This window comes from Odocoileus virginianus, chromosome 5 (assembly GCF_023699985.2).
Source record: "Odocoileus virginianus isolate 20LAN1187 ecotype Illinois chromosome 5, Ovbor_1.2, whole genome shotgun sequence".
Classification (NCBI taxonomy): domain Eukaryota; kingdom Metazoa; phylum Chordata; class Mammalia; order Artiodactyla; family Cervidae; genus Odocoileus; species Odocoileus virginianus.
In genome coordinates this window covers 2,277,908-2,304,137 of record NC_069678.1, presented here as the reverse complement: position 1 = coordinate 2,304,137, position 26,230 = coordinate 2,277,908, and the positions used below count along the sequence as shown (strand labels likewise).

Sequence of the window (26,230 nt, the reverse complement as noted above, 5' to 3'; positions counted from 1 at the left end):
ATAAGAGATGCGGGTTCAATCCCTGGGTCAAGAAAATCCCCTAGAGGAGGGCATGGCAACCCACTTCAGTATTCTTGCCTGGAGAAGGTCACGGACAGAGGAGCCTGGTGGGTTAGCATCCATAGGATCGTAAAGAGTCAGACACAACTGAAGCAACTTAGCACACATGCAAGATATCTGGTTTTCTTTAACTAACAATAATCTTTTGATGTCCCAACTACCTGGTCTTTGTTGCAAAAACTCTTGTGTATCTTGGCTCCCTACTTTGCCTCTTTAGAGCAGTTTCTCAGCATTATTTGAGATATTGTCTCCTGGTCTAGAAGTTCTCAGTATGTCCACCAAATAAAACATAACTCAAGTTTTACATTGTGCTTTTTTTTTTTTCAGTCCACACCCAGATTTGTCTTCCCCATGACTAAACTCACCCTCTCTGCAAAATGAGGAAGTTGTCATTAACACCATTCAGTTGGGTGTTAGGCTCATCCCCTGGCTTTCACATGCAGGTGACTTCAGCAGCTCTCCAAACCATTTTTAGCCCAGACCTCTCACCTATAAAATCTACACAGAGCACTGTGTGGGGATTCTGAGAGCCAAAGCAGCCTCACTTCCCTTCTGAAGATAACCTCTCCCTCCTCTTCCTGTTTTTCCTCTCTCCCTCTAACCTCCTTTCTGCTCACAACAAACTGAAGATGATATACCCTATTCAGGCCTTGGATTAAGCTTTTCTCTTTGGCTGGAATACACTTTCCTCCCTCCCTCTCTATCCTATTCTATCCTCAAAACTCAGCTCTATTTTCTCTTGGAGGACTTTCCTGAGAGTTAGTGGCACTCTCTTCTGTGATGTTCTAGAATTTCAAGAATATATTATGATATCATACAAACTGCACGTGTATCTACCTGTTTCAACGAGGCTAAGCACTCCCCAAGGCAGAGGCCAAGTCGTTTGTGTCTTTCTTTCCTTATGTAGCACTGCTGTTAATAATAACAGCTACACTGAATTTATTGTGTGCTAGGCAATGTGCTCCTCATTCATTCATTCCATGACTTACTCGCAAATGTTTATTGAGTACCTGTATTAGTCTGTAGAGTCTGTTTTTAAAAAATGCTTATCATATGTATGTATTCTGAATAATTTAGCATTTGCAATTTTGAATACACAGGATATTATGATATTATGTCCATCTGCCCTCTGTACCAGTTAGTGAGTCTTTGTGAATTGGTAAATGCCTTGAACTCTGAACAGAATTAGCAAGGGGAAACACATCATAATATAAATTAACAATACCCAAACCACCTTCTAGGGAAAAAAGGAAGATTGTCAATGAAAGAACAAGTTTCTAGTTGGTATCAGACTTTTCAACACTGAAAACAAGAAACCAAAAGGGTAATTAACATCTTCAAAACGTGAAAGGATGAAAAGAACTTAGACCTGAAATGTTATGGTCTGTCCTGCCCTGAGGAGGGTGTCCTGAAGGTATATGTCCTGAGATATATGTTCACCTCATTTGTGTGTCTTTAGTTGGGTGAAAAGTGTAAGCCCGAGCCTGTAGGACAGTAGAAGGTATGAGGAAGAGTGAAGTCTTATCCCCCCAGACACTCTGTTCCTAGGATGACATAAGTGACCAATATGACACATGTGAACTGGCAGCAGTTCCTTGCTGCTCCTGCGCCAGCTGTGGGACCAGTTACGTTTGTGATGGTGGCAGCCAGCCCTATACTTAATGTGCTGCCTGTGGTTCCACCAATACCTGACTTCACTACTCACCACTACTCCTTTCTCGTGACTGGAGGAGTAACGGCATCGTGTCCTTTACAACCAATGAGAGGACAGGAGACATTTCTGATCACATGTACCGAGTTCTTAGAAACCATGAAGTTGGTCCAGAGAAACCAGCTGTGGCCAGGTTGCAGGTATATGTCACCTGGCTGCAGAACCTCAGTTTCTGGTTCCTCATTCTTGGCTATACTCTGGTAGTCAGATATAACAGGAAGAGAAATGGGTGGGGGAGGACTTCCCTGGTGGCCCAATAGTCAAGAATCTTCCTGACAATGCAGGGGACATGGGTTCGATTCCTGGTCCAAGAACATCCTACATGCTTTGGGGCAACTAAGCCCCCACACCACAACTACTGAGACTGTGCTCTGGAGCCCATGCTCTGCAACAAAAGAAGCCACTGCAATGAGAAACCTGGGCTCAGCAACTGGAGAGTAGCACCCATTCATCACAACTAGAGAAAGTCCATGCACAGCAATGAAGACCCAGCATAAGCAAAAATAAATAAATAAAAATTTTTAAAAAAAGAAATAGGGGTGATGGTGGAAGGAGATTTGTTCCTGGGGCCATAATAATCTGCTAAACAGAAATCAGAACCTTTTACTCTCAGTTAATGCATATGGTGTTCCTGTTGCATCAAGTGCCCTTTTGGTTATGAGTAATAAAATCTCTTATTTAACCAATAGATCATTGAGGTTGTTGCTTTGACTTTTGATAAACCATGAAGTGGAAAAGTCAACCCACATGGTCTGGAGAGTAGGGCGTATATCAAAAGCAAAGACTAAATGTAAGCATTAGCAAAGAAGAGAGGCTTAGACCAAATGGACAAAATGCTGCTTCTCAGTGGTTAGACTCTGGGCCAGGTGCTGGAGACCAAGAAAGACCTAGTCACTGCTCTCAGAGTGTAGCAGAGAATTCCCAAAAATGGCTCCTGCTGATTTTTCCTGCCTTCTATATATGCGTGCATGTGTGCTAAGTCGCTTCAGTCGTGTCCAACTCTTTGCAACCCTATGAACTATAGTCTGCCAGGCTTCTCTGTCCATGGGATTCTCCAAATAAGAATACTGGAATGGGTCACCCTGCCCTCTCCAGGGATCTTCCCAACTCAGGGATTGAACCCACATCTCTTATGTGTCCTGCATTGACAGATAGGTTCTTTACCACAAGCACCACCTGAGAAACCCTTCTATATGTGCGTACCACTCCTTTATTGATGAGCGCTTATTTTCACTCCTCTTGAATTTTTGTCTACATAGACCAATAAAATGTTGCAGAAGCAGTATTCTGGGGCTTTGGAGCTCAGACTTGGAGAAGGTTTGCCATTTTTCCTTTCTCATAGAATCCATAACTATGCTGGGAGAAGTCCAAGTCCCGTAGAGAGGCCATATGTGGGCACTCTCACCAACACCTCCAGCTGAGTTTCAGCCGATAGCCTGCACCAACTACTATAGCCATGTAGATAAGCTCCCTTAGACGCAACTGCCTAGTCCAGACCCCAGGTGACTGAAGCTCAGTTGACACCATCTAGAGCAAAAGCATCACCTAGCTGACATCAGTCATCCTGTGGCACCATGAGAGTTAATTAAAATCACTGCAGTTTTAAGCCACTGAATTTTGGGTGACTTGTTATACTGGAGAAGGTAGTGGAAACATAAAACTTCTAGTTGAGTGGAGAAGACAGGTATTATTAAATAGGAGATATTAGTAAAATGTGATGAGTACGCAGGGAACTATGGGAGTGTAGAGTGTGTCCCCAGGTTGAGAGCTTAGGATGAGTAAGAGTTAACTAATTGAAAAGGAGAGATGAATGTTCCAGAGAGAGACAACGTCATGTGTGAAGGTGAGAAAAGAAAGAGTTCAAGGCACATCTAAGAAACTGACATAATTTTCGTGCAACCTGATCTTGAGGCATGAGGAGGGATAAGACGAGAGGAAGGCAGTAGTGTTTAGAATTTGGAAATCTATCAGAAGGGAGGCCTTTGAAGGATTGTAAACCCGAAGCTCTTGTTCAGTCATGTCCAACTCTTTGTGACCCCACAGACTGCAGCATGCCAGGCTTCCCTGTCCTTCACCATCTCCCAGAGTTTGCTCAAACGCATGTCCATTGAGTCGATGATGCCATCCAGTCATCTCATCCTCTGTCGACCCCTTCTCTTCCTGCCCTCAATCTTTCCCAGCATCAAGGTCTTTTCCAATGAGTTGGGTCTTTGCATCAGGTGGCTAAATTATTGGAGCTTCAGCACCAGTCCTTCCAATGAATATTCAAGGAAACCTGAAGTAGTGTAAACTGATTTGTGATTAAATTCCATCTTGACTGCAGTGTCATGTGTGTGAGTGTTAACCAATGCAGCCACTTTTATTATACCCATTTTTGGCTAACTGGATGGGAGAATAGAGAATCTTTGGGGGTGTGAAACTCCCATCAGTACTCTCAGGGCATGGGGTAATTTTGTTCTTGGCCATGGCAGCTCTGGTCCTCTGGCTTGGCCACCTTTAAATTAGCTAATGGATGGGAACTGATGGCTTCCATATGAGCTGAAAGCTTCTTGGCATGGACTGGTACAGCTCCATCTCCAGTGTTCAACATTGTTGATCAGTCTGTCCCAGCAACCCACCAGAGACGCCTGCCGTCTTTCAGGAAATTCCATGCTCTGGGGCCAAGCTCATTGTTTGAATGCCCCTGAAAGTCTCCCAAGGAGCTGCTCTCAAGCCCAGCCAGAAGAAGAAATAGATACGAACCCAAGGAGACTGGAAAATTGGGGCAGGAAGCTATAAAATGAGATTCAGCTTGAAAAAATACAGATTGTTACATCAGGGAGAGAAAATAATACATCACCAACAATCCTGTACTGCCACCACCTCCCCACCCCGGTCCCAGAAAATATATAAATATATTCAAGCCTGGGAGCAGAGGTAGATTATTGTCAAACAAGCAAGGCTTAAACATCAGCCCCTCAATTACACAGACCCCTTCCAAAGCCTGGAGAGAGCCTATCAGTACACATCTTCATAAGTTTTTGTAAGGTTGCAAAGGTAAGCTGCTTTTGTATTCTGTTTCTTAATTTAAATAGGTCCCCTCTCCCCCAAATTGTACAAGCTTCATGCCACACAGAACCTGGGTCTACCCTAGGGCTGTCTGAAATGTTTGGTGGCAAATCAGTGACAGTGTTGGTGGTCACTCTGCTAAGTAAGAATCTCTCTCCCTACCTCGTACAGCTCTGTTGGAATAGTCTTTTCAAGCCTTATGTAAGGAAGCTAGGCTCAGACCCTTTCGGTGCACACCTCTAGGCAAATGCTGGGTTGAGCGTGTGCTGGCAGAACTAGTGCATCACACTACTCTAAGATGGGTCTTCAGCAAAGTCATGATATTAAGGAAGTACACTCTAACACCACCAACCTTTCTGACGATGAGCCTCTCATGTGGTATCTTCTCACCCCCTTCACTAAATCTTGCCTTTGGTTTTAGAGCATGGATTATGTTCACACCGAAATAGATCTGGCTGATTATTGACCCAAGGTATTTGGGGATGGAGGTCACTGTCCTCATGTTACTGCAATTCAAAGCCTTAAAGAATTCTCTTCTACCAGTAGAGTTCATTTCAGAAATGGCAAGTAGGGATTCCTAGGGATGGATTCCATATGAGCTGATGGCTTTCATGGGAAATCTGGGAAGCCCCCTAAATCCATGGAGGGCTTGAGGGTTAGGCTGTCTCTCTGTGCATGCTGACCCCTAGGAGTCTGAGAGGCACCACTTTAAACAGCAAGAAGAAACCTTGCAGTTACTTTTCTGAAATCTCATAGACAGTGTTGATTATATTCCACACAGAAGAATGTTTTCAACTATGTCCTATTGAGTAAAATTGTCCCCGTAGGAGGACACAGTTGATTATCTCATGGTTCCCACACCACTCAGCCATCTGTCACATAGGCCACATAACCCAGCTGAAAAAGCCCCCTTTCACTCATTTATCGTGGAGTTTGCAGGAGCACTTTTGGCTCAAAAGAAGGCCTCCTTGCAGCACAGGACAAAAAAGAGTCTTCAGTATCTGGACGGCCTCATGCTTTCTGGGTTTCCAGCTGCAGTCCTCCAGGGCTGGGCTTCTTAGCCAGCCCCCTTAACTGTGCACACACCTTTGGAAGAAGCAGCATCCTCGCTACAGGGTGGCTGTGTGCCTGGCTCCTTGGAAACCCTGGGAAGGGTGTTTGTTGACAGCAGAGGTGTCCCTGGCGTGCCTGAGCTGGGCTTGCTGTTTGGGGGCGCTGTAGGTGCTGTCTTAGCCAGGGGAGTGCTCCTCATTGCCAAAGCCTGGAATCTGTGCCTTTAACAGTCATCACAGAAGGAGCCTCCCATCTAGTCAAGTGTATCCTTCTCTGCTCCTTTGTCTGAAGCTTAATAATATCACATTTACCAAACAATAACAACTTCCGATTAATGAAGACAGACAATGGACTCCTGACACTGAGCAAAAAGGTACCTCAATGGGCTTGGCCTTTAACCCTTTCTTGACTCCTTCCCTGTGCCCTCTACCATTTATGTTCTTGTCTCCCATAGGAGTTTCCTCTCCTCTGACAGTCACCCCTCCAACCATAATGAATGTATACTGAGGGTCTCAGACGTGGTGGCTTAGTCCTCTCACAAGTACTCCAGGGCTTCCCCGGTGGCTCCGTGGTACAGAATCCACCTGCCAGTGCAGGAGCCGTGGGTTCCATCCCTCGTCCAGGAAGATCCCACATGCCGCAGAGCAACTAAGCCCCGAGCAGCACAACTACTGAGCCTGTGCCCTGGAGCTCAGGAACCGCAACTGCCGAGCCCGCATGCCACAAGTACCGAAGCCCTCGCACTCCAGAGCCCCTGCTCCACAACAAGCGAAGCCAACACAAGGAGAAGTCCACGCACCACAACCATAGAGGAGCCCCTGCTCGCCGCAACTAGAGAAAGACTGCAGAGCAACAAAGACCCAGCACAGCCAAAAATTGGTAAATAAATACGATTACTTAAAAAATAAAAAGAGAAATATTCTAGAAGAAGACTTCAGAAAGATGGCAAACTTAACACTAATAAAGAAGTCTTTAATGATGAACACTGAAGGACCTACAGAGGAGTTTTGTTTTGTTTTACAGTGGGCCTTCTCGGGGAAAAGGCAAGTCCTACCAGAAACCCCTTCAGTAGACTTTAGGACTTCCTGAGAGCAAAATGTGCTCAGGCATTCTGAACTAGCAGTGTTGCTCTATTGAATCAGGCTTAATAGTTCAGGAGATGGAGAACTGTGTTTCCAAATTGCAGAAGGAACCCCTTGGGCCAAGTTCTACTCCTTCCAGATACAATCTTTGCTGCAATGACAAGAGCTTGTGAAGATACCCATGAATTTTCATATGCTGCTGCCCGCGCATCCCAGTCTCAGTGCTGGGTGAGGTGATCCCCAGCCACGGGGGCCTCTGCTGCAGGACCTCTGGGGTCCTCGGTGATGGATGCACTTGGTCTCCTAGGAAACCAGCCCCAGACAGTGAGATGTGTGGAGTCCCACACACAAAACAAGACTGGGCCAATCTGAGATATTTGTTGGGTAAGGTGCCTCATACAAATGTTCCTTGACTTATTACTGGCCACCCACTTTTTGAGGCCACTTACTTCTCTAACTTCTTCCCACTTTTTTCTCTAATTCTGTTCTTGTCCCCTCTACATACACCATCCTCCACCTTGCCATCTTTCCTCCCATCTGAGTCATGTCTCAGACTTCCTGATTTATTTCCCAGGGGCTCCCTTCAGGCATAGCTCACACAGGAAATGCTCACCCTGCTTTTGTGCAGGATCCTATGCAGTCCTGCTCAGGAGTAGTCTTCAGTCAGCAGTGGGAAGCTGGATCTGGCATGTTCACGGTCCCTGGAGAGGATTAGGAAGATATTTTCAGTAATTGCAAATGAATTCAAATTACTTGGAATGTACCAGCTTGATTTCAGATCGGATAAATGGCAACGCCAAGTGGGAGAAAAGGAGGGTGACACTGAGGATATTTACCCGCTTCTGTAGTCATCTTGTGTGTGTGTGTGTGTGTGTGTGTGTGTGTGTGTGTGTTAGTTGCTATGTCATGTCTGACTCTTGCAACCCTCTGGACTATAGCCCACCAGGCTCCTCTGTCCATGGGATTTCCCAGGCAAGAAATGTGGAGCGGGTTGCCATGCTCTTCTCCAGGGGATCTTCCTGACCCAGGGATCAAACCTGGGTCTCCCACATTGCAGACAGATTTTTTACCGTCTGAGCCACCAGGGAAGTGCATTGATTACTATGAGGGACCAAGAAAAAGCAGTTAATTTCCATGCAAACTTCGCTCAATATGTATAGAGCCTCTTAGCACATCAGGGTCAGCCATGTTACAGGGTCACTGCTCCCAGTAACAACCTCTGGAAGGAAACAGAAAAAGCTGGCAGGCTGGCTGTATTCCTTTGCCCTGGACTCCATCCCGTTTGGGTGGGTCTCCCTTGCCTGTCATATGTGTGAAAGCATCTGTTTCCCCCATCCTAGTTTAGACTGAAACTGCTTTTTTCCAAAATCTGTTGTGTATTTAGGGTGTGACATGCACTGAATACTGGGTTTCAGTGCTATTCCAGGAACTTGTACAATTAATTGCACTTTCTATACAGGCAATTAGGGTTTGAGCTGGCATGAAGCGTATATATTGGGCAATAGCATGCAGATGCTACCTAATAATGAAACCAATAGCTAAAATTTGTGTCGTGTGCTGTCATTCACAAAGCACTTTCACATGCATTATCGCTTTTGGCCCTCACAGTGACCCCCATGAGGTAGGTAGCAGAATAAAAAACCTTATTACTCCACTTTACAAATGATGGATATGGGACTCAGAGGAGTTAAAAGTGGCACCATCAGCATTTGAGGTCACAGGTTCCAGTCAAGAACTTGCAGGCTGCAAAATATGCGACTTTAGCTCCAAGCGTTCTTTAGTTACTTTGTTTAAAATTCTCTGTCCTTAGACTGCACTGACTTTTTATTTAACGTCTTTATTGAGGTATAATCGACACACAATAAACTGCACATATTTAAAGTGTATGACTTGATAAGTTTTGACATGTGTGTATACCCATGAAATCAGCACTGTAATTAAGATAACGAACTTATCCATCACCCCCCTTACCCAGACAAAAGTTTCTTTGAGTTTCATCATAACTATTCCTCCTCACTCCTCCCTGCCACTCCCAAGCAACCACTGATCTGTTTTCTCTCACAATCTGTTAGTTTGCATTTGTTAGGAATTTTATATAAATAGAATTATACAGAATGAGCTCTTTTTAAATTTTACATAAGATTCATTCATGTTGTGGCATCTATCAGGTGTTTTTTTTTCTTCAATAGAAGTCTATTCTATGGTTACATCACAGTTTGTTTACCCATTCACTGTACTAAATGAATATTTGAGTTGTTTCAACAGTATTTGGCTACTACAAATAAAGCTCCTATGAATGTTCATGACAACTCTTTGTTTAGACAAATGTCTTCACTTCTTCCTAGCCAGTAGGTAAGAGTAGAATGTTTACGTTATATGCTAGGTGTGTCTTTAACAATCTATGAAACTCCTAAGTTTGTTTCCCCAGATGATGGGGTCATATTAACATCCCAGCAGCAGTGTAGGAGTGTTCCAGTTCCTCTTCATCCTTTCTAACACTGGTATGATCAGTCCTTTTATTTTCTCAATCTGAGAGGTAGGTAGTAATATCTCATTATGGGATTAATTTGCATTTCCTTAAGGACTAACAACATTGAATGTCTTTTCACTTGCTTATTTGCCATCTAATTGTCTTCTTTGGCAAAGTATCAGTTAACACCTTTTGCCTATGTTCTAATTGTATCGGTTGTTTTCTTATTGTTAAATTTGAGAATTCTTTCTAAGTACTTGTTGTTTTTCAGTCACTAAATCATGTCCGGCTCTTTGCAACCCCATGGACTGTAGCCCACCAGGCTCCTCTGTCCTCCACAATCTCCCAGTTTGCTCAAATTCACGGCCATTGAGTCAGTGATACTAACAATCTCCTCTTCTGCTTGCTTCTCATTTTGCTTTCAATCTTTCCCGGCATCAGTCTTTTTTTTCAATGAGTGGTGGTAATGGATTAGTCGCTAAGTCGTGTCTAACTCTTGTGACCCCATGGACTATCACCCACCAAGCTCCTCTGACCATGGGATTTCCCAGGCAAGAATCCTGGAGTGGTTTGCCATTCCCTTCTCCGGAGATCTTCCCAACCCAGGGATCAAACCCACGTTTCCTGCATTGCAGGCGGATTCTTACTGCTAAGCCACTAGGGAATCCCTGATGAGTACTAGACCCAAGTTACTTTCAGATTTGCACTCTACAAATAGTTACACTCTGTGACTTAGCTTTTCATTCTCCTAACAGGGTCTTTTAAATTTTTTTAATTAAATCTAATTTATCTATTTATTCTTTTATAGATTGCTCTTTTGGTATTATATCTGAGAAATCTTTACCTAACTCAAGGTAACAAAGGTTTTCTCTTACGGTTTTATAGTTTTAGAATTTACATTTAGGTCCATGATCTATTTTGAGTTAAATTTTTATATGGTAAAAGATAAGGATAAAGGCTCATTTTTTGCATATCAATATTCAGTTGGTCTACTGTGTAAAAAACTATTTTTCACCATTGTCTGCCATTGTACCTCAGTTGAAATCACTTATCCATTTGTGTATATGTCTATTTCAAGACTCTTTTTTATTCCATGAATTTGTTTGTCTTCATGTCAATACCACATTGTCTTGATTACTGTGATGGTTACTTTTACATGCCAATTTGGCTATATACCAAGTTATATAAGCAAGCCCTAATCTAGATGTTACTGTGAAGATTTTTTGTTTGTTTGTTTGTTTGTTTTTTATACTTCTGTGTGTGTGAAGGTATTTTGTAGATGTGGTTAACATCTACAATCAGTTGACTTTAAGTAAAGGAGATTACCCTTAATCATGTGGGTGGATCTCATCCAATCATTCGAAAGGCCTGAAGAGCAAAAACTGAGGTTTCCTGAGTAAGAAATTTGACCTCAAGACCTAATAGTAACTCTTGCCCGAATTGCCAGGCTGCCCTATAAAATTTCATACTTGCAGGCCCCTCAATTATGTGAGCCAATTGCTTAACACACACATACACACACAAGTCACTCAGTCGTGTTTGACTTTTTGCAGCCCCAGGGACTGTAGCCTACCATGCACCTCCATCCCTGGAATTCTCCAGGCAAAAATATTGGAGTGGGTTGCCATTCCAGGGGATCTTCCTGACCCAGGGATAGAACATGGATCTCCTGCATTGCAGACAGATTCTTTATTGTCTGAGCCACCAGTGAAGCCCCCTATAACATATATGTGTACACACACACACACACACACACACACACACATCAGTCAGGGTTCTGTCTTATATAAATCTATTCATTGATATCTATGTTTATCTCTCTATCTCTCCCTATGGGTTTTGTTTCCTTAGAGAACCCTGACACAATTACTATAGCTTTATAGTAAGTCTTCCAATCAAATGATTTAAATTCTCCAACTTTGACCTTCTTTTTCAAAATCTTAGTCTGTTCATATAGTAAAGCGAAGAAAGGAAAGTTTGACATTCTGCTGAGTGTTCAAGAAGGCTGTACAGAAAGATAGGGTCTAAGTTGGACCATGAAGTTTTTACACATAAACCTAGTAGGATGGATGTTATTCCATTTCAAGAGAAGGAAACTGTTTGAACAAGCCCTCAAAAGAATAATTTTCCCAAAATACTCTGGAAATTGGAGTTGTCCAGTATGGCTAGAGAATAAAGGACATAAAGAAAGAGCAGCATGTTAGAAAACATAACTGGGGTTAGTACCCTTTCATTTGCAAATGCAGAAATGAATTGAAACTGACTTCTGGTTTCTGTACAGAAAGGAATTTGTTAATACAAACTACTGAACAATTCAAAGGTTTACAGCTTCAGGCACGGCTGGTTCCAGAAAGCTCATTTGCTTTCTTCCCCACTCCCTGCCCATTGTCAGCCCTGCTTTTTACTATGTGGTTTCAGTCACAACCAGGGCTTCTCCATTAGGTATACCCTGACAGCTACAGGCTTATGTTGCTTGCCATCTTTGTAGAATGAAATCTTCTTATTTTCACTTTAGTTTCAGTGAAACAAAAATTATCCCAGAAATGAGTCTCATTGGACTAAGTGATGTTACGTATCTACACCAGAACCAGAAGCTATGTTCTAGGATACACTGACTTGCTAGACCTCAGTCATGTGAGCATCAGTGAAGTGGGGGAAGTGGAGGTGGAGGGCAGAGATGGAGATCAATGGAATCAGCGCAATCTTCTCAACTTCCTCTCTCAGTGACAAGTTTGGCAACTCTGTCTGCATTTGTTTCTTCATTTTATCCTTAACACCTTCTGTTGACTGCTGTTTTCTACATTGCTTCTTCCCGTTACAAAAGAAGTGCCTAAGCTCCCGTCTCTTTCACCTGAAGTGTCAGTATCACACGTGCTGATTTCCCCACACGTGCTGATTTCCCCACGCTGTGTTGTCCCTGGTTGTTGGTTCCCTCCAGTTTATTGCTGTCACCACTGGAGTTTGCAACAGCTTTCAATCTGGCTCCTTTGTGAATCTCATTAATATGCAGTTATCACCTCTCTCCAGATCATTAACAGACATTAACCAAAACCAAACCTAATAATGAAGTCTGAAGAGTCTGTGGCAATAACTCTTTGACAGGAAACTAGGGAACGGAATGTGACAGAGGAGGAATTTGGGTGAGAAAATGGAAAGGGCCTCCTTTCCCAGCACTCGGAGTTTTCATCAATCCCAAAAGGAGACCTTGAGAGGAGAATGAAAGAACCACCGTGTAAGGATAGAGAGATAGAGAAATATACCCAGCATCTGTCCCTGGAAATCCAGGGTAAAAATTATAGCCCTGAGTAGATGCAAGGTTCAGAGGTCTGAGGTTACAAACAATGGTTTAAATGGGAACTCAGTGAGCAAGGCTAAATGGAGAAGCAGTTGACAAAAAAAAATTGAGCTGTTCTTCTCCACATTCTGAAATATTCACTCTTTGGTTTTAGAGGTGTGTCAAACTGCTTTTTTCTGGGCTGGTGGTTCAGTTTTAACTTGAGTGTCAGAGTATGATATCTTTACCATTGCTGAAAAATATAAGCTTCTTCTGTTGACCTACAGTTGGAATTGTTTTATGACTTGGAGCTTATCCTGTTCTGTGCGCTGTTGATCTTGACTGATCTTCATAACCATCAAATCCATTGATCCACGTGTATAATCCTCGCTCAGATGGACTACTGCACCAGCTTCCTAGCTAACTGGCCTTCTTATATCCATCCTGTGCTCCACTTCCCAGTATGAAGACACCCAACCCCTTCTCCTTACTATAGTTAGCGGGCATCTCTCTAAAACACAAATAGATACCAGACAAATAGAAAGGCAGGCATTATCAGCAGTGCCCTGCTTTGTGTATATGGTAAGAAAGTAAAAACCACTGAATGGATTAACAACATGAGCCTTTGAATGGAGCTTGGCCATGTGCCTATTTCTGTCCAATGAGTTGCAGGAAGGGAGTCAGGTTAGTTAGTTCTAGACTGGAGCATTTATGACCCAGGGTTGGGGCTTCCCATGTTTAGGGTGTGGTGACAGAGCCTCCATCAGCTGGTTTTCTGTGGGATTGCAAAGAGCAGAGCTTTCCTGCCAATCTGCATTGAACGGATAGGAGTAACCACAACCTTGTTTCAAACCACTAAATTTCTAGGGTTATTGTTTACCAAACTTAGCCTAGCCTATTCTGACTGATACAGATGTCAGAGCTCGAAGAAAGATGATGTTGTAACAACAAAGAAACCCCAATGTGACCCCCAAAATAAATGACATTGGCTAATAGGCCAGGTGGTAGGTGGTAAGAAAACTGATATTGGAGGCTGGAAAGTTGACAATCCATGATATAGATAAAGCATTTGATAAAACTGTCACCACCAGTCATTTGGGGGGTATATCATGCAACTAATTAACAAATGGATCTATGAGAAGAGTTTGGGAAGCAGAATATCATAGTGTGCACTGGTTTGAGTTGGTCATATGTAGCAAGGTGTGATTAGGAGATGCAATCAGAAAAGAATGTGCTTCTTTACAAACAGGAATGAAAGAAAATAAGAAGATTTAAAAATTCAGGAACTAGAAGAGTTGCAAAGTCAACTGCTTCTCAATTCTAAACTATAAAAAAAAAACAGGAATAAGAAAGGCTGTGAGCAACAACGGCTAATTAAAATTCAGCCCTGGGGGGCAGATCAAATTGAGGGTATACCATTATACAGAGTGTTAAAACCTCTGAATGAAGTAACATGTCTTAAAGATCCAGTGAAGGGTGGGGTATCCAGTAAATAAAAATAAAGATGTGACACTTGAATTAAGAGAGAGAGAGAAAGCAGAGGAGGTGAGAAATAGCAAATATGGAAGTCACACTTCAGAAAGGACTGAGGGTACGATTAGCAGTATATTAGGCTAACTGAAATCCAATATACGAGGACTTTCATTTTTTTAATTGAAGTATAGCTGATTTACAAGGTTGTGTTAATTACTTCTGTATAGCAAAGTGATATGCCCCTGGTGGCTCAGACAGTAAACAATCTGCCTGCAATGCAGGAGACTCGGGTTTGACCCCTGGATTGGGAAGAAACCCTGGAGAAGGAAATGGCAACCCACTCCAGTATTCTTGCCTGGGTAACCCCATGGACAGAGGAGCCTGGCAGACTACAGTCCAAGGAGTCAGAAAGCATTAGACATGACTGAAGCAACTGTACAACAACAACAACAAAAAAATACACACACACACACACACACACACACACACACACACATATATATATTCTTTAAAATCTATTCTTCTCCATTATGGTTTATCACAGGATATTGAATACAGCTCTGTATGCACTATAGCAGGACCTTGTTGTTTATCTCTTCTGTAGGTAAAAGCTTACATCTGCTAACCCCCGCCTCCCACTCCATCCCTCCCACAACACCTTCCCTCTGGTTCCTGAGTGTTTGAGATTTATACACCAAGGAATCATGGGCTTTGACTAAAAAGATGGTGACTGTTATGACCTGAGCTTCTAATCATCTGGGGCAAGAAGTAGACTGGGATAAATTCTCAGTGCCCTGGGAAATCATATTCCCTAATGCCTATTTTAGAGGTAGCCAGAGGGATAAAGAACAGGAAAAACATCCCATAGGGTGGATAGAGCAGTGAAAGAGAAGAATGGATGGATGAGCTCTTTCAACCTGATGAATCAGAGATTAATTAAATTACGTTTCCACCCCAAGCAGGGGGCCTCAAGAAGTTAACCCAGTAGGGTTCAGAACTTTAGCAGGCCAGTATTTGCTCCATGTCTTCATTCTTCCTCTTTACTGAACAGGTGTGTTTATTGTGGTTACTATGTGGGGTTACCATCCCCACTGTGAATTGGGGAGTGGGAACAGACCAATTGGATTTTTGGTTCATAGCTCTTGAGATAAAAAGATGCTACATCCAGACCTGATATACAAATTACAACCTAAGTTATCATGAGGAAGGAATGTCTATGCTTCGTTTAGATATCCTAGACTTTGAATTTAATACCTGAGTTGGGATATTTAAGTTGTCTCCTTGGGGGTGGGGATGAGCATGTTCCACATGTGTTACGAACACAGCACTAAATTTTGGAGACTGAAGCCAAGCGATAGCAGGTATTTCTACTATTGGCCAATACTCAGCTCACCTCTCCTATGAAGAACATAGAAAAGTGTACTTACTCACACTCTTGAAGCTAGATGGGGCCATATGATCCACCCTGGTCAATGAATTGTGACCAAAAGAGAGGTGAGCTAGAGTATTTAAATGACAGTACACGACTCTCTGACTCAGTTTCTTGCCAACTGAGATGACTCTGGATGACTCTGAGACATCTTACTCCACGTAGCAGAAGGAGGCTGCTAACCCCGTGCCCTGAGTGACTGGAAAGAGCAGAGGTTTTCTGCCAGCCTGATCTGGACATGCAGTGTGAGTGAAAAGTACACTTTTGTTTCAAGCCACTGAAGTTTTACAGCTGCTTATTCTGCAACATAGCCTTTCATATTCTGAGGGATACACTTACTTTTAGCAAGATGTAAATTCACTTCTCTCTGGTTCAGAGGTCAAGGATTGGCCACTACCTCACTGTCAGCCAATCCTTGAATTAGGGCTGATGAGTAAAACTCAGCACAGCTTCCAAAAACATAATGGGGAACCTACCTGATAGTTTGGTGGTTAAGAATCCACCTGCCAATGCAGAGGACAGAGGTTCGATCCCTGGCCAGGAGCATTGCGCATGCCATGGGGCACCTAAACCCATGCACCACAATTTCGGGAGCCCGTGTGCTGCAGCTACTGAAGCCCACATGCCCTAGAGCCCATGCTCTGCAACAAGAGAAATCACCACAGTGAGAAGCCCATGCGCTGCAACCAGAGAAAGCCTGTGCACATCAGTGAAGACCCAGTGCAGCCAAAAATAAATAAATAAAATGACAGAAGTTTAAAAAATATAAGGGAAATGGGGGAGGACAGAGAGGGATCCTAATATGATTGCTCAAAGAACTGGGGAATGAAATTATAGCACTTTACCTGGATTAGTTTATGTTCCTCATGTGAAGAAGATGAAAGTTAGAGATACTTAAAAGAAATTCACTCAGGGAATTGTATGAGAATTAGCTATGGAAGTAAGCATTAATTTATTATGTTCTACTGAGAAGATTCTGCAGCAAACACTGAAAGACAGGTGGCTGTGTGTGTGTAGTGAGGGATAAGATGAGGTTGGGGATAAGGGGCCTGGATGATAATTCGGAAGGAAGGAATTGATAATAGTTTGACTAGGTAAATAGCGCATTTACTCTTACACAGAAATTGTTAGAAGGACTATAACAGTTGAAGTTCAAGCTAGGAATTTTAGCTATTATACAGTAATCAAGAAATACATTTAGGTATTTATAGACTTTGGGTAGAGGTTTCCCTGGTGGCCCAGTCAGTAAGGAATCCACATGCAATACAGGAGACTCAGGTTTGATCCTGGGTCAGGAAGATCTCCTGGAGAAGGAAATGGCAACCTGTTCCAATATTCTTGCCTGGGAAAATTCCATGGACAGAGGAGTCTGGCAGACTTTTATATTTTTCATAAAAAGTATGTGTTTCATTCTTACTTTGTTTACTTAATGTCACCTGTTTTAATAAACTTTTTTCCCACCACTATAACAATAGAACTTCATAATTATAAATCTCTCTATGAGGTTGAGCGAAACGTTGTAGTCCATAGGTTGATAAATCTCAATGGAACCTGTTGTTACTTTACTGACATCTGGTGGCCATGTAGCTTAATTGCAGGAATATTTTTTAGTATGGCAAGTGAAATGTGAAGATTGACCTTCACATCATGGAGTAATATTTGCAAGTAATATCTGTAGTAATATTGGCCTTTTAATTTTCTCAGTCTTCTATTTGTTACTCACTTTTTCATATTTAATATCATTTTCTGGACCCCATCTTTCTCATTTCCCCTTTTTCTCAGACACATTTATTTGTGGTTTATTTATTTATTTATATCCAATGTACCCAGTACATTTCTGAAGGGAAAAGTCAAGGAAAACACTAGGCCTGCCAGAGTCCTGTATCCAGGATTTCAGAGCTTCCCAAACTCATGTAGGAAGAGATCTACCAGGACTTCCACTCATTCATTTATCTAGCATCTACACAGGTCCCACCGTGTCCAAGGATGATATCAGGTGCTGAGAATTTTGAAACAGAAACTGCCATACTTTCCTTCATGGACTTTACTACCTTAGAGGAAATAAAGTTAATAACTGCTGTATAGTAAGATAGGGTATAATAGGTCACCCTGGAGCATTCCAAATGCTCAAATCCTATAGACATTTCAGAATCACTTTCAACTGAGAATGAAGCTCTTAGGAACAACCTGTGGTGTGTTACATAGAGGAACCCATTCTATACTTGCCTATTTTATCTTAGTTTTACATACATTCAGTATAGGGATTGTTGTGTTGTGTGTTAGTCGCTCAGTCATGTCTGACTCTTTGCGACCCCATGGACTGTAGCCTACCATGCTCCTCAGTCTACAGAATTCTCCAGACAAGAATATTGGAGTGGATTGCTATTCCCTTCTCCAGGGAATCTTCCTGACCCAGGGATCAAACCAAAGTCTCCTGCATTAAAGGCAAATTCTTTACGATCTGAGCCACCAGGGAAGTCCTAATATGGTGATTGAAAAATAATATATGCAAAGTGCTTAGGTCATTGCCTGAAAATCAGGAAGCACTTGAAATGTTAGCTAATGCCATTCCTTCACTTGTGTATTCCACTAGACTCTCTATGGCCAGGCACCATAATGACAGTTGGGGATACTTAAATTAAAAGACAGCTCCTGGCTTTAAGGAGTTTGTGAGACTAGTGGAGGGAATAAATATGAAATGAAATAAATAATTTCAATGCATGTGGTCATTGTCAGATTAGCAGATAGAAGTAGGAGAGGGAGAATTAAGTTATTCTGGGTAACCATGCATAGCTAACCTTTGAACTGAACTACCAAATATAAACCAGATTTGCCCAGGATACCAAGAAGAAGGACATTCTATTAGAAGGTTCATTATGAGCAAAACCATGAGGTGCAAGAGCACATGACCTATTCAGTAGTTCAGGATTACGCAAGCATAAAGTGCTAGGAAAGAGAAGTTGGGATGAGACTAGAAAGGTAATGAGATCCATCAGGAAAGGCCTTATAGAACATACCAAAGAAATTAGAATTTTTATGGTAGCCCCGGAGTGGCTCAGACTGGTGGCCTGGGGGCTTCATGGCCAAGAGATGTTGTGTTTGGTTTGTATAGAGTTTTGAAAGACCCCATACCTAGACAGGTCACAGGGCCAACAGCTGAATGCATATGGTTGTACTAATGGTCCATACCCCGAGTCTGTGTTGCCTGTGGGTGTCTGTGTTGAAAGCCCAGTTCTACCTGATGGATGATAGAAAACCATCCATCCATGATAGAAAACCATGGAGAGTTTTGAGCAGGGGCACAGCATGATTACCTTTGTGTCTCTCTAATGGTAATCTGGTTCATGAGATAGGAGAACTAAGACTTAGTGATGAAGACCAGTAAGAGACAGTTGGAATAGTGCAGATGGGAGAGCCTGAAAAAGGGCAGCAGCAGAGGGCATGCAAGTAAGATTAAGAAAGAGAAGAAGAATTTAAGAAAGAGAAGAATTAATTTATTAATTCTTTATAATAAGAAAGAGAAGAGCAGGACCCAATAAGCAATTGTTTATGGGTTTGTTTTGTTTGATTGGTTGGTGTTTTGGTAGTGGGTGGGGGTGGTGAACAAGAGGAAGGAGTCTAGAATCACTCCCAGGTTTTTAGCTTGGGCGGTTCAGTAGGTGGTGGATGGAGGTACCATTCCTAGAGGTCCCACAGCATGTGAGGGCAGGTCAGGGAGCCAGGTCAAGTGTTAGGTCTGGACAGGTAACATTTAAGGATTATTGTGGACATTCTGACAAGGATGGTAGTTGGGATGGATCACAGACCAGTAACAAGTTACGGAGGTAAAATAGGATGTGGAAAGGTTCTCAGGCACCAAAGATATATCTATCTCTTATGACTCACAGAAGAGAGATCCTCAAGCTTGAAGTCAGAATAAGAATCCACTAGCTCTCCCACTGCTGATCCAAAGAGTTCTAAAAAGAACAATAGTGATAAGAATAGTAAAAGTAATACAGTGAAAGTGTTAGTCATTCAGTCATGTCCGAGTCTTTGCAACTCCATGGACTATAGCCCACCAGGCTCCTCTATCCCTGGGATTTTCCAGGCAAGAATACTGGCATGGGTTGCCATTCCCTTCTCCAGGGCATCGAACCCAGGTCTCCTGCATTGCAGGCAGATTCGTTAGCATCTGAGCCACAAGGGACGCTCAACAGTAATATAGTAGTTGTTTTTAATGAAATTCTAGTTATGTGTGACGGCCTGAATTGTTTCATATATTCCTCATAACAACCTTATATAATAGTGTGCTTATTTTCTCCATCTCACAGATGTGAAAACTGAGATGTAGAGAAGTTAAATAGCTGGCCCAGATCACACAGTGAGTGAAGGGGTAGAGCTGGAACCTGTCTTCGTGCTGGCTACCACTCATGATTCTGACAACTTAAGCAGGCAGTGAAATAGAAGGCTAACAGGGAGGCTGGTTTCTTTCTATAAATGTCTACCCTTTCTGCCAGTCTGCACAAGTGCCTGAAGTTTTAATTTCAGAAATATATTTCTTAGGGTCTAACTGGTTCATGAGGAAAATTTTCTCAAATCTTTTTTTCAACTCTGAGAGTTGAAGACCTGGTCTGAATTTACAAAGTTGTTCAGTCTAATTGCACATTAGAATCACCCCAGGTTGGGGGAGGGTGTTAATTGATCTCTGAAAACACCCACAACACACAGATATGTACCATATATATATATATATGTATATATATATACATGGCATTTAGTCCCATCACTTCAAATAAATGGAGAAACAATGGAAATAGTGACAGACTTTATTTTCTTGGGCTGCAAAATCACTGCATATGGTGACTGCAGCCATGAAATTAAAAGACGTTTTCTCCTTAGAAGAAAAGCTATGACCAACCTAGATAGCATATTAAAAAGCAGAGACATTACTTTGTCAAGAAAGGTCTGTCTAGTCAAAGCTATGGTTTTTCCAGTAGTCATGTATTGATGTAAGAGTTGGACCATAAAGAAAGCTGAGCACCGAAGAATTGATCCCTTTGAATTGTGGTATTGGAGAAGACTCTTGAGAGCCCTTTGGACTACAAGGAGATCAAATCAGTCAATCCTAAAGGAAATCAGTACTGAATATTCATTGGAAGGGCTGATGTTGAAGATGAAACTCCAATACTTTGGCCACCTGATGCAAAAGACTGACTCATTGGAAAAGACCTTGATGCTAGGATATACTGAAGGCAGAAGGATAAGGGGATGACAGAGGATAAGATGGTTAAATGGCATCATCGACTTGATGGACATGAGTTCGAGCAAGCTCTGGGAGTTGGTGATGGACAGGGAAGCCTGGCATGCTGCAGTCCATGGGGTCATAAAGAGCCAGACACAACTGAGTGACTGAACTGAGATATATATACACCACATATATACGTGTGTTTTAAAATAGTGATTCAGATTTGCAATAAGGGTTAAGAGCCAATGAAAATTCAGTAAGGTGTAAATTCTTGTTGTTCAGTCACTCAGTCGTGTCTGACTCTTTGCAACCCCATGGACTGTAGCACGCCAGGATTTCCTGTCCTTCACCATCTCTCAGAGCTTGCTCAAACTCATGCCCATTGAGTCGGTGATGCCATCCAACCATCTCATCCTCTGTTGTCCCCTTCTCCTCCTGCCTTCAATCTTTCCTAGCATCAGGGTCTTTTCTAATGAGCTGGCTCTTTGCATCAGGTGGCCAAAGGATTGGAGCTTCTTGGTGAAAATGCAAATCAGAGACCCTGGGCCGGGGCCCCAGCAATCCGTGCCTTCTCAAGGCTCCCAGCTGACTCTCGCCTGCGCTTTGGTGGAGTCTGCAGAAGAGTAAAACAGGTACAATGAGAGATCCTGCCTTGGGCACTAGAGGGAGAAGGGAAGATGCCAAAAGGGGAACCTGCCAGAAGACAAACTTCTCTTCTGTACAGTTTGAAAAGTCTGACCTTTCCTCCCCAGGTGTGGACTTAATGATGTGTTCGTTCACCCCAGAGGGTCTTGAGCAGAGTTAATTCCGCTTCTCTCAGAAGTATTTGTGGGGAGATGGCAGCCGGTTGGAGAGAAAGGCCAGAGCCCCTCACCTTCCTGAAGCAGCTACAAAAAAAGATGTAGTTCAATGCATGGCCAGAAGGTGGCTCCACACTCAGTCCCTCCCGTCAGACTTTCTGGGAGTCAGGAGTCTCAGAATCCAGAGAGATGCAGAGACTGTGGGGAGTGGGACTCCTGAGATCTGTGAGTTGGAAGACTAAGTTAACCAGAACTTTTTTTTTTTCATAGTTTTGAGGGAAAGGAAACACATACCACTTGCTGGGAGAGTTATGTGAGCGGAGGATGCCTCCGCATCCCCAGAGAGCTAAATGGAACCATATTGGGCCCTCCCCATGCCACTCAGCGGAGATGCTTTTCAAGGGAGTGAAATGTTTTATTGAAGAAACTCCAAGGAGGGAGGAAAGAAGCTCGGGAGAGGGGGAGCCTGACAGGTCAGCAAATGGAAACAGCCCCTTTCATACATGTGGCTAAAAGCTGGAAGTCCATCCCTCAGAAGGCACAGCAGCAGTCCACAGGTCCAGGACGCCTTTCATCTGCCTCTTTTCAGCTTTGGGCCGATAGGAACTGAGAAATTCACAGCCATCCTGTGAGAAATAGAAATGGAGGCCCACTTTTAGTCTCTACTCAGCTGATAGCAAGTGGGACAGAGCCCCTGGAGTCTGCAAACTTGGGCCTTCTATTTAATTTTGCCATGTCTGTAAAATAAGGATAGAAGAAACTTTTTTCCTGAGTGGTTGTGAAGATTGAAGGAAATTATATATGGGAACTGTCTGGCATGTAACAGGTACTCAACAAATGCCTCTTCCATGCTCCTTTCTCCCAGGAGTGCTCAACACCTGTGTGGTCCAAATATCATGGACTAGTCATTTATTCCTTAGGTCAATTTTCTCAAGAGAAAAAAACAAAAAAGGAAGTAATGAGACCCTCTTCTCCTGGGATGATAGGAAACCACAAATGTGAGCTCCCAATTAAATCAATGGATTATTAGTTAGCAATAATATTTGCTAACTAATATTATAGTTATAATAGCAAATATTATATGACATATTTGCTCCTCTACACTTTCCAACCCCTGCAGTTATGTGGGACCATGAGACCAACTCTAGCAGTGATATGTGAACAGATATGATATATGTCAATCCCAGCTCAGGGGGCAAAAGGCCATGTGTGGTTCTTTAGCCTCTCTCTTCTCTTGCCAAGGTGCAGAGGAGGACTCATGTGCTAAATGCTGAAGTTACAAGACGATGCAACCTCATCAGTTTGGGTCTCTGGGTGACAAAGTAGAACACAGCCCCTGAACAACACTTAAATTTGACATGTAGTATAAATGAGAAATAAACTTTTGCTTTGGTCTTAAGTCACTGAGATCTGGAAATTGTTACTGTGACATAACCAGTTCTAGCCTGATTTCCAAGTCTCACACCTAGCCTAATGTCAACACACCACAGTTAATAAATTATTTTTTAACAAATCAAATAAACATCCCTATCCCGGACTGCTTCCCAGTGTTTTTCATGTTTATTCTTTCCAGTCTGAGGCTGGACAAATCCATCTCTCTGTATTGACCTCTCCTCTAGCACTCTAAAGGGACTTCCCTGGTGGCTCAGGCAGTAAAGCGTCTGCCTACAATTCAGGAGACCCGGGTTCAATCCCTGGGTTGGGAAGATCTCCTAGAAAAGGCAATGGCAACCCACTCCAGTATTCTTGCCTGGAAAATCCCACGGACGGAGGAGCCTGGTAAACTATAGTCCATGGGGTCACAAAGAGTTCGACACGACTGAGCGACTTCCCTTTCACTTTCACTTTCTAGTACTCTAAACCTCTGCTGGATAGCACCCTAGCTTTCCAGTCATTAAATCAAGAAATATAGGTATCAACCAAGATATCTCCAGTACCAGCCATTCCACTTCAATCCAATCACGAAATGCCTCTAAAAATATCTCCTAAGTATCCCTTCAGTCTCTTTATCAGCTCTAGGGCGAGTTCCCTAGTTATGGAGCTCATAATCTCTTGTCAGAACTTTGAATACTCTTTCGATTTCTTGCCATGCCCTCTACCCATCAAATTCAGCTTCCCTACTCTAGCCAGAATGAATAGCTACATCATAAACCTAACTCTGCGGAAGACCATTGATGGCCCTCTGTCATTTACAGGATGGAGCCTAAGCTCCTTGGCTTGTCTGAGAGACTTCCTGGCACAAATGAGCTGGATCTTATTGCACTTTCACCCTCATGTCTTGTCTCTTCCACAGTCTTTGCATGGTAATATGACAAGATTACTTGTAGCTTCACCCACTTTATGTTGTTTCCTGCCTCCTCCCCCAACTCTGCCTGGCTGGATCCTATGAATTCCCAAAGATTCACCCAGACATCACCTCTACCAACTCTCACCTGACCCTCCTTATGTGTTTCCACATATTCAGGTTAGAGTTTCATCACAGTGGTAGTGGCTCCGTTATAGTCCATAGATGTGAAGATGAACACACTCTACCTTATGGGAAAGACAGACCCAAAGATCTTTCATTGACTCCTTCAGGACATGTTTCATTTGGACATCATTGGGTTCTATCTAGATCTCTGTCTTGTAGAGTCTCAGAATAATATATCTGAGCAGTGTTCAGTACATAAATGTCCTTCTTTACAGCCTACCTTTCTTCCTAGTTTCCTTTTTTCCTTCCTTCTGTCCACCTCTTCTTTGTTTCTTTTGGCTTAGGGGTCAGAAAAACTGGGTTCAAACCCAAGCCCCATCACTTATTAGCTGTATGACCCTAGAAAAAGCCTCATAACTTCTCTGAGCCTTATTTTCCTCATTTGGAAAATGAGGCTAGTCATATTCCCCATAGAGATAGTCATTTCACTGGATTCTTTTAAGAATGAAATACATGGAGATACAAAATGGTTTCCCAAGAGGCTCAGTGGCAAAGAATCCTATTAGCAGTATAGGAGATGCAGGTTCGATCCCCGGGTTGGGAAGATCCACTGGAGGAGGAAATGGCAACCCACTCCAGCGTTCTTGCCTGGGAAATCCCATGGACAGAGGAGCCTGGTGGGCTACAGTCCATGGGGTCACAAAGAGTCAGACACGACTGAGGACAAGCACAAACACAGATACAAACTATTTAGAATAATCCCTGATATAAAGTAAGCTCTCAAATTAATATTTGCTAATATTATTACTAACTTTCTTTGACTTGTTCAATGAACAAATAATAATCAACATTTAATAGCTGTTCCTAACCTAAGTTAAGCCGACTGGTGTTTTGGACTTGGGCCCAAACCCCCCATTCACTTGCCTGAATCCCTTGGTCTAGATGCTGCAACCAACATTCCAAACCAGAGTTTCAGTCCTTTGACTTAAGACTTGTTCCCCCTTAAAGCACAAATACCACATAAAGTCTTATCAATCATTTATAATGCCCTTATTGAAGTAGTCCTTAGACAACCGCAGCTGGAAATAATAATAAGTCATATTTGTACGGCACTTTACAATTTACAAAGCAATCTCACATACTCTTGTTCTTTTGATCCTCAGAATAGTGCTGTGGGGCAGGAGATGCGGGAGTGCTTAGGACTATTACCATTTTAGAGAGGAGAATACTGAGACTATCTGAGTCTGGGGGCCCAGGTTCCCACAGCTGGATGTGTGGGATAATATGAAAGATTATACAGAAGAAAGTGACCTTAAGGAAGCTTCATTTCCACAGAGGAGGCAAGGAAAATGGAGAGTCATACTAAGCGAGGCTGGAAGGCAGAGTGACTAATAAGACAGATCTTCTTAAGATCACTGGCCCTTTTTTCTTTTTTTTCCCCCACATGCTTTCCTTTTATTATTTTTTAATTTTAATTTTATTTTTCTTGGCTGAGCCACATGCATGGCATGAAGGATTTTAGTTCCCTGACCAGAGATCAGACCCATGCCTCATGCAGAACAAGAAGAAGAGGACATTATTTAGTACATGAGTTCAGACAGTCCGTGTTCTGGCTTCAAATTCTAACTACATGGTCTTGGGCAAATCACTTACTCTTTTCACTTACTCTTTTAATCCGTTTTCTTTATATGTAAAATGAAAATAGTAAAACCTGCCTGAGAGACTCCTTTTAGAATTAAATAGATGCCCATGCAGTGCCTAAAACCTGATAATAAGGTACTATTATCATTATTTTATCATACTAATAGTAGTACCTTACCGTCAGAGAGTTTTCACATCCTTTAAAAAAATGTATATATCCTCACCAAAGCTCTGTGATGTATAGAAACTACAGGGTGAGTTTGATTATTCCTATAATACTGATTTCTTTAAAAAACATTGACCAGTTTGGCCAAAGTCACAGTGAGAATAATTGGTTACTGTCTGAAGCAGGACTCCTAAACTGACACAATATTAGCACTAGAGGGGAGATGGGATCAACCAGTGATCCTCAATGAAAAGCATTTGGAAACATGAGGACATTTTGATTGTCCCAATGCCAGGAGGTCCAGCTGGCATCTAATGCCTGGCCCAGAGTGTTAAATATACCCTAAGTGCAGGATAGGCCTGGCCCCAGATGCCAAAAGCTTCCCATTG

The 26,230-nt window shown here is 42.6% G+C and overlaps 1 long non-coding RNA gene across 3 annotated transcripts in view; it reads right to left on the bottom strand.

Annotated features, from left to right (window-relative positions):
- The window catches only part of LOC110141724 (uncharacterized), a 114,684-nt gene that overhangs the window by 5,788 nt on the left and 82,666 nt on the right, over nt 1-26,230 (bottom strand). For 2 of the 3 annotated variants that reach the window (XR_011487624.1, XR_002315120.2), the window contains one exon: nt 22,019-22,250. This is a non-coding gene — a long non-coding RNA (uncharacterized lncRNA). Of the gene's footprint in view, nt 1-7,567; nt 7,656-22,018; nt 22,251-26,230 lie in introns of those variants that run through there. The other variant, XR_011487625.1, reaches the window with a different exon arrangement.